Below are 8,393 nucleotides of genomic sequence, written 5' to 3' on the forward strand. Positions count from 1 at the left end.
GGAGTGAGAACCAAAACCCCACTTCCTTCATGCATCCTTTCCTGATTTCCAGCCGGAAGTGCCTTCCTCTCGAAGCCCCTCCTGCCTGCATTTTAGTTTATTTACACACCTGTGTTATCGCCTATACTAGGAAACAAAATCTCTCCAGGCAGAGGCCTTATTTTTTTTTTTAATGTGTTTGACCTCTCACAGCTTGTCACGTGATGCCTTGCATATATTACGCCCTCAACCGATGGTTGTTAAATTCGAAAACATTCTAATTGTCTCACAGCGATACCCCATGGATTTGTCCAATCTGTCAGAGCTTCCAGAGAAAACACAAAACGGTAGAGGAAACGGATTTGAGATTTCAAGATCTGTTCTGATGCAAAGTAACACGTTTTTATTGTCCATGAAAAGAGCTGTTTCTCTTTTAAATACACTAACAGATTTCTGCTCAGTAAATAGGTCAGGAACCGGCTGATGCACACCATCTCTCCTGGAACTTTTAGTGCTTTTCGTCTTCCGGAAGGCATATAAGGTAAATGATAGAAGAGCAAAAGAAAATGAAATAAATGCCTTATTTAAGGCCGATGCTCAGGCCGCCACCTGGGATGTTTTAAGGAGTCGGAAAAGTTCAAAGCAGCAAAGTGCTTATCCTTAATTTTGTCGTTTAGTTAGTCCTGTCCCCGTCACAAAGGTTTTCAGGGGGACAGAGGCGTAGTGGCTTTCCGCTGCCCCGCCTAGGGCTCTGAGGTTCATTCGCAGACCAGTCTACACCGCGGTGCAGGTGTTGGGAGCACAGACCGGAGTCGCCCGCTGGCTCCTCTGGGTTTGCGCCTACCCACCTGGAAGCAGGGATGATCACAGCACCTGCCTTTGAGATGTAAGGGCTCCAACGAGTTACTATTTCGAATGGTGCTTGTTAAATGAAGCCTCACGGGGCCACGTGCCTTCCTGCCCCCGGCATGAAGCCGCTCAGGAAGCCGCCTTCGCAGCAGCACCCTCGACCGGGCGAAGCCTTCATCACAACGCGGCCGGGCAGGCCGCATGGCTGCCAGGATGATGCCAGAAGGGACGTCAGCCCCGCAGACCGGTCCTGCCCATATGTCCTCTTTGCATGGACGCAACGCTACTAACGAGCATCCCGTCCTCGGTCACGACCCGGCCGCAGGGGAGCGCAGCCTACGACCGAGGCCACCAAGACCCCAGGCCGCACCCACTTGCCAGGTTTCCTCACGGGCACCACTGGGGAAAGGACTGGTGTATGTGTCTAGATAATTCCGTGACATTTTACCTGAACTACCTGCAATGGTTGATCCAACCATCTGCCTGGAACTTTTGCTATTTGTTGGGGTTTCCCTCAAGCACAAAGACTAAATTCAGACAGTTTCCATGGCAACTATCTGAGAGGCCAAGCACATCCTTAGCAACACAGGTCAAAGGGTTTTGGGGGGATGGGGGAGGAATTTCGAAAAGCCACCACCACTTGCTTTAACCATGGACCATTGACTGACAAATCTAGAATGGGGCGGCTGGCCTTGCGGCTGAGGGCTGATGCCTTGATTCAGCACAGCCCACAAAGCAAAATCCTTCCACACCTTGAGTCTGTGTCCAGCCAGAAGAACAACACGAGGGCAGCTAACGCTTACTAAAAACAAATTTGCCGTGCACGTGTCAAAACATCTGTATGCATGACCTTACTGATTTCTCATAAGGACCCTATGAAGCAGTTACTATTAAAACCCACCTCTTAAAGATCAAAAATCAGAGGGTCAGAGAGGTTAAGAGATTTGCCCAAGATCGCACCGTCTGGCTGATTCTACACCTATGCTTTCATTCAGAAACATAACAAGACACTTAGTATCACTTCACCCACTATGCATCTTCCCAAAATTCAAAAAAGCTTTTCTTTTTTTCCTTTCTCCTTTTTTTTTTTTTTTTTTTTTTGAGAGAGAGAGAGACAAATAATGCAAGTAGGAGAGGGGCAGAAGGAGGGAGAGAATTTTAAGGAGACTCCACATTCAGCGCAGAGCCCAACACAGGGCTCAATCTCATGCCCCTGAGATCATGACCTGAGCAGAAATCAAGAGCCGGGTGTTTAACTGACTGAACCACCCAGGCATTCTTTTTTAAGATTTTATTTATTTATGAGAGAGAGAGAGAGAATGAGCAGTGGGGCAGAGGGAAAGGATAAGCAGACTCCCTGCTGAGGAGGGGAAATTTGGACATAGAGACACACCAGTGGGGAAGACGATGTGGGGCCAGCTGGCCATCTACAAGCAGGAAGGAGGAGCCACAAACAGACCCTCACGGTCCTCGGAAGGAACCAACCTACTGATACCTTGACTTTGGATGCCCAGTCTCCAGAACTATGAGTCAATACATTTCTGTTGCGTAAGCAACACCCGGCCTGTGGTGCTTTGCTACACCAGCCTTGCAAACCAATACACCAAGGAACTCTGGTTTTGACTGAGGAAGGCACTGCCATTCCACGAGAGAGGTGGGCTATGTTCAGTTATTAAACATGCAGTGCCCATGGCATCTCAGGGGCCCACTCGCAGCTTGATTAATTCTCCTGCTGGGTTCCAATTCCTCCCAGAGGCATCTTTAGACACTTGTCATTTCCCCATCTGTCTGAGTAAAAAATTTCTATCTCCAGGTCTCCAAATCTTCAATAACTCAACGCATAAGCATTGATTTTTCTCCCCCTTGCAAAAAAAGCTCAGGGATAGGCAGATCCTATATGGAGTCAGTCATCTCTCATCCATTAAAAAAAGAAGAAGAAGAAGCATTAAGAGCTTTGAATTCAATTAATTTGCCCTGCTCAGAGGTTGAATTATGCATTTCCAAAGAACAAAGAAGGTGCAAGAGGAGAGGACTAGGAAATTTGTTTTCAGATATCATGGGTGATGTGGGCAGGAAAGGATGTGACTAGAATGCATAATACCACCAGGACCAGACAGCACCACACGCCCTGCACGCCATTTATTGCACCTCTGCACTGTACACTGCTAAGAGCGGCGTAAATCATGAAGCAAGGCCAAAAATGAATAAAGATCAGATTAAAAGCCTGCTTGCACCGTTGTTCATCAAGTAATGGTCAAATCAATCATGCCCATCTTTTTGGCCTCCCTCACAAACCTCTGGCACCAATTACATCTCTTAGGGTTTAGAAAAATCACAAGACGATCTGACCGATTTGCCCTCTTTACAAATTAAGGACCCAATTAATGTGGTCGTTAATAAGCTAGAAACAAACACGTAGGCATAAAAGCAGGGCTGCTGCCTCACACTTCAGACTGATTCAGGAGGAAGGAAGGAAGAAAAGGCGGGATGGACGTCCCCCATCCCAACGCACAAATATAAGCACGTTTATTTCTCACTAAGCTTCGTAATATAGATATGCCAATCTCTCGTATATGAAAACCTGGATTTACACATATACAAAATTGAGGGTGGTTATTTGTTGCATCAATAGGTTCATGGTCAGATAAGTGGGTTCGTGAAAGACACATCCCCTCCCCCCAGGACTTAAAATGGCTTAAATTTATATGATCAATTAAAATACAAATTACTACCATAATTATTCTTATTAAAGAAAAAATGAGCTCTAAGGAATGTTTTGAGACATGTGCTGATGCTTATTCCCGGCTAGCTCTCCTTCCACCCCACACTCCCCAGAAGAGAGTAAGGGGAGGGGAAGCTCCCCTCAGAGCCTTGCACAACGCCCAGCTCTGGATGAAAGGGTAGTCAGGGTCGATCAAAAGGAAGAGAGGCAGCCTCACCGGAGCAGATGGATGTCTAGCCAGGGTGCTTCCCCCACGTCTCAAGCAGGTTGGCAGTAGGACGTCGGTGCTGATATCCCCGGGGTATGCAGGTTTCCAGCTCAAAACCCTAGGAGGCAAGACAAGAATTTGTTTGCTTTCCCTCATATCTGTCAGGACATCATAAGGGCCTTCCTTGGCCTGAAAAGGAGGATAAGAATCACCATTTCTCATAAAAGATGGCTTCATTATTTTTGACAAAGTGTTTCCTCATGTCTAACAGTTGTTTGTGTATTATAAAGCATCCGGAGGAGCACTTTGTCAAGAAATTAAAATCACACATCCTGGCCTTAGGAATCCAGTAGGAGGTAGACTAAATTAGATTTAAATTAGATTTTCCCATCAGGTTTAGACATGGAGATTTAAAAAAAAAAAAAAAAAAAAAAAAACAAGACAAAAAAAAAAAAATCCCCAAAACACCTGCTGTCACACCAGCGCATTTACAAAGTGCCCGGAAGCACTCATGACAAAATCGTACACTCATACAGTGTGGCAGGTTCACGTTCTGAGCCCTGTAATTAGATTATAATTGACAACTGGGATGGGCAAGAGAGTAAAGGAAAAATGAATTTAATTCTAAATAAAGAATACCATGCCACTGTGATATCTCCCTCATGAGTTAGTTTTGGATAGTTGGGAGGGTTTTTTGTTGTTGTTGTTTTTTGTTTTGTTTTGTTTTGTTTTAGTTAGCTAGCATTTTATGAGCATTTACTAAGTTAAGCACTTTGGACATCTTATTTCATTTAAATAGCACAGCAATCCTGGAAGGTAGGGCCTGTTGTCATCCCACAGGGAAGGAAACTGAGCTCAGAGATGTTGAGGAAGGGATGCCAATCCGACTGCAGAGACCAAGCACAGAGCCCTCCCTCAGGAAAAGACGTTCATCCTTAGTCTAAACATTCTTTATGAGCACAAATCTACCAGTTTGGCTTCTCTTTGTCTCTTTCTCAAGACCACAAGTCTTACTGTTCAAAGATAATTAAAATTCGGTAAGAAATTATTGATTCAGAATATCATGGATGAGAGAATTCAGTATGTCAGGCTTACAAAACCTTCTAAAAGAAACTAAGTTTTCTTTGTGCCTTCGACACGACAACCAGACATAGCTTGGGCTGTTATATATGCTTAAGTGAAAAATAACCTTTTTATATACTTCAACCACTAAGTAAACATGTTTTTATTACATTCGTGTTTGTTGTACCTCAGTAAACCCTACTGTTTGTTCTCGCAAGTAACAAATAAGTGGACAGATATTCCTGTAATGAGCTGAGACTTTTCTTTTGTTGAATCAGTGAGGAGACCACAGAATGAGCCCCAATCTAGCGTTGAGACCAGGGGTTTCTGAATGAATGCAATATTATGCCAACAATTAGATCTGCATAGGTCTCTCCATGTAAACTTAAGACCCATTAAAGCACTTAATTGTGGGCCTTCGGAGAAAGGAGGATGATGATTCAGGCTCAGCTTTACTTCTCAGAGTCATCTCTCTTCACCTGGAAGGTAAGTGGGGGCAATTGTCCTTTCCAGAGAGTTCTTTTGACAACAGAACAGGAAGTTGAGTTTCTGCCAGCATGTATTTTGCTTTTTTACAAAAGAACGGAGGAGGGGGCACCTGGGCGTCTCAGTGGTCCCACTCTTGATTTCGGCTCAGGTCATGATCTCGGGGTCCCGGGATTAGTCGGGCTCCACGCTCAGTGGGGAGTCTGCTTGAGGATTCTCAACCTCTCCCTCTGCCCCTCCTCCCCCTTACATGCTCTCTCTCTCTCTCTCTCTGTCTCTCTAAAGTAAATGAATAAATCTGAAGAAGAAGAAGAAGAAGAAGAAGAAGAAGAAGAAGAAGAAGAAGAAGAAGAAGAAGAAGAAGAAGAAGGAGAAGAAGGAGAAGAAGGAGAAGAAGAAGAAGGAAGAGAAGGAGGAGGAGAAGGAAGGAGGCACAGAAAATGCAACCTTCACCTTGAACAACAATGACTTTTCCTGGGAGTCATCTAGGCAAGTTTCAAAGGACGCCACACCCAGGCTTCGCCAGAAGACTTACACGGTTGACCCTTAAACAACTCTCGAGGGTTAGGGGCACCTAAACCTGCATACGATTTCTGGCTCTCCAAAACCTTAATGACTAATAGCTTACAGTTGATGGGAAACCTTACCTGATAACATAACCAGTCATTTAACACATATTTCCTATGTTATACATATTATATATTGTATTCTTACAACAAAGCTGGAGAAAAGAAAATGTTAAGAAAATTATAAGGAGGGGAAAATACATTGATCCAACTGTGTTGCATTTATTGAAAGTATTTGCTTAGAAGACCCGGGCAGTTCAAACCCATGTTGTACAAGGGTCAACTGTATGTGAAACATCAGGGAGCCTTTTAAATGCCTCTTAAGAAAAAAAAAAAAAAGCCGAACTGTTTTATCATTCTCTTACATTGTTGGATTCCATGTCTTTAGCAGAGTCTGTTGCTCTCTTGCACAACGGAAGATGCAATTATTGTAACGTTACTGTTCTTTCTCCCTAGAAAATGAAACAACCTCTCAGTCTGACCTAAGTGACCTATTTGAACTTTCTTCCTCTTTTTTTTTTTTTTTAAGATTTATCTATTTATTAATGGAGAGGGAGAGAAGGTACGCTCATGAGTGTGTGAGCAGGGGCCGGGGCAGAGGGAGAGAGAAAGGGAGAGAAGCAGACACCCGCTGAGCCTGGAACCAACGCGGGGCTCCATCCGCCTGGCATCCCTGAGATCATGACCGGAGCTGAAATCAAGAGTCAGAAGCTTGACCAGTTGAACCACCAGGTGCCCCTGACCCTTGAACTTTCTAATGGAGAGGAGAGCTAACGTTCGCTGAACATCTACTGCGTGGCAAGCAATAGACCGAAGACTTTACAAGCGTATCTAATTTACTCTCACAAAGGCTTGGTTAGGCGAGTATCTCCATTTTATAGATGAGAAAATTAAGATTCAGGGAGCTTAAGCAATCTGTTCGGTGCCCGCTGGCTGGTCGATGATGCAACTGGCCTAACCCATCTGCCCAACCCTGAAGACTCATAAACTCTACACCCTGCAATTCACAATAAACCCTCACTCAGCAAAAGACTCCCTCCGTTTCCTGGTGAGAGCTGAATGTCATCCATTTTCCTTGCCACCTAAACATGTGTCTTCTTTTTCTTTTAAACTACTTTTCACTTGCTAAGTTTTTGAAGAAAAATTAAAACAAGAACATATCAGAGAATGGACAGCCCTTCCAATCTCCTGCTGAGCATCCCCCGTCAACGGAGGGGCCCCTGTCCCCAGATAGTCACCCATGGTACAGAAACAAACCAAGACCGAGGCAGACATGGGACCTCTGAAGACGCAAAAAGCTGTACACGACTTGACGTCTCAAAATGGGCACGGCCAGCAGATGACATCCCCCAACGAGCGGGAGAGAAGCACCCAACACCAACCAACATACCCAGCAAATCTTGCTCTCCCCATCGTGCAGGCAGTTCTGTCTCTCTTTTCAGATTCTATTCTCCAACGCTTTTAAGAAAAGGGTTTCTTTTCTCCTATGCATTTCCCCTCCCCTGCTGTATCCCAGACCGACCTAATGATCCTAAATCGAATCTCATTCTCTGAGAAGCAGATAAAATTCTCACTTGTTGAAGCCCCCATCTGAGAGGTGACGCGTTATAAGACTCTAACTCTGATTTCTAGAATACAGGAGCCCCAGAGCATCTCAGGACGAGGCACTCGCATATTTTAATCACAGGGAACAGGTGTCATACTCACTTAAACACCCCACACCTGCATCTTCCCTTTAACTCCACTGTCAACCTTGATTCAACCGGAGCTGCTTTATTTAAAAAAAAAAAAAAAAAAATTTATAAAATGGGGACGGGTGAAAAGAAACTGAAAAAGAAACTCTGCTCTGTAAGCAAAGCCTGTCCCACCAAGAACAAACTTCCCTTCCCTTCTCAGCCCCGCAGCTCCCGTCACGGGGGAAGTCTGTCCCGCAGCCTCTCAAGTGCTCCCCACCCCCCCCACCCCCCCACCCCCGCCACCTACTTTGTCAACCTTGAAGAAGCGCACGACACAGTTGAGACTGGTCAACCTTACCTTTCCGTAAGTAAATAACAAAAAGGCTTTCAAAAGTTATCTTCTTCCATTCAGCTGCCGACACTGTTGCTGGGGCTCGAGAATCTCCCCGGAGCACACTCCCCGCGCCCCGCTCCGCTTCCCCAGCCTCTCCCTTCGCCTCCAGTCAAACATTAACCATCCACTGGTTTTATTGTCCCCGGGACCCATCAGATGTCATGAAAGGCCCGTGACGTGCACTCCAGAAAGGCGGTGGCTTTGCACCAGAAGTTCGCTCGCACCCAACCCGTCTCAGGCAGGTGCTGAACTTCTGAATGCAGAGAAGTAAGGAGACGGGAAGGAGTTCAAGTGGACAACCTCGGTGCTAGGGTACTGGCTGGGGCCCCTGGACCTGGATGGGGCTCCTGGACCCAGATGGGGCTCCTGGACCTGGCTGGGGCTCCTGGATCTGGATGGGGCTCCCAAGACCTGGATGGGGCTCTCAGACCTGGATAGGGCTCCAGGAACT

At 45.7% G+C, this 8,393-nt stretch overlaps 1 protein-coding gene across 5 annotated transcripts in view; it reads right to left on the reverse strand.

Annotated features, from left to right (window-relative positions):
• Positions 1-8,063, reverse strand: part of CDH17 (cadherin 17) — a 62,542-nt gene extending 54,479 nt beyond the window's left edge. The window contains exons 1-3 of one of the 5 annotated variants that reach the window (XM_038579765.1): positions 7,907-8,057; positions 7,580-7,643; positions 3,768-3,876 (exon numbers count right to left, since the gene is read on the reverse strand). The gene's annotated coding sequence lies outside the window, so the exon portion shown is untranslated. Of the gene's footprint in view, positions 1-3,762; positions 3,877-3,970; positions 4,030-7,579; positions 7,644-7,906 lie in introns of those variants that run through there. The other 4 variants (XM_038579766.1, XM_038579764.1, XM_038579768.1 and 1 more) reach the window with 4 other exon arrangements.
• Positions 8,064-8,393: the final 330 nt, after the last annotated feature.

Source organism: Canis lupus, chromosome 29, assembly GCF_011100685.1.
Source record: "Canis lupus familiaris isolate Mischka breed German Shepherd chromosome 29, alternate assembly UU_Cfam_GSD_1.0, whole genome shotgun sequence".
NCBI classification, from domain to species: Eukaryota; Metazoa; Chordata; class Mammalia; order Carnivora; family Canidae; genus Canis; species Canis lupus.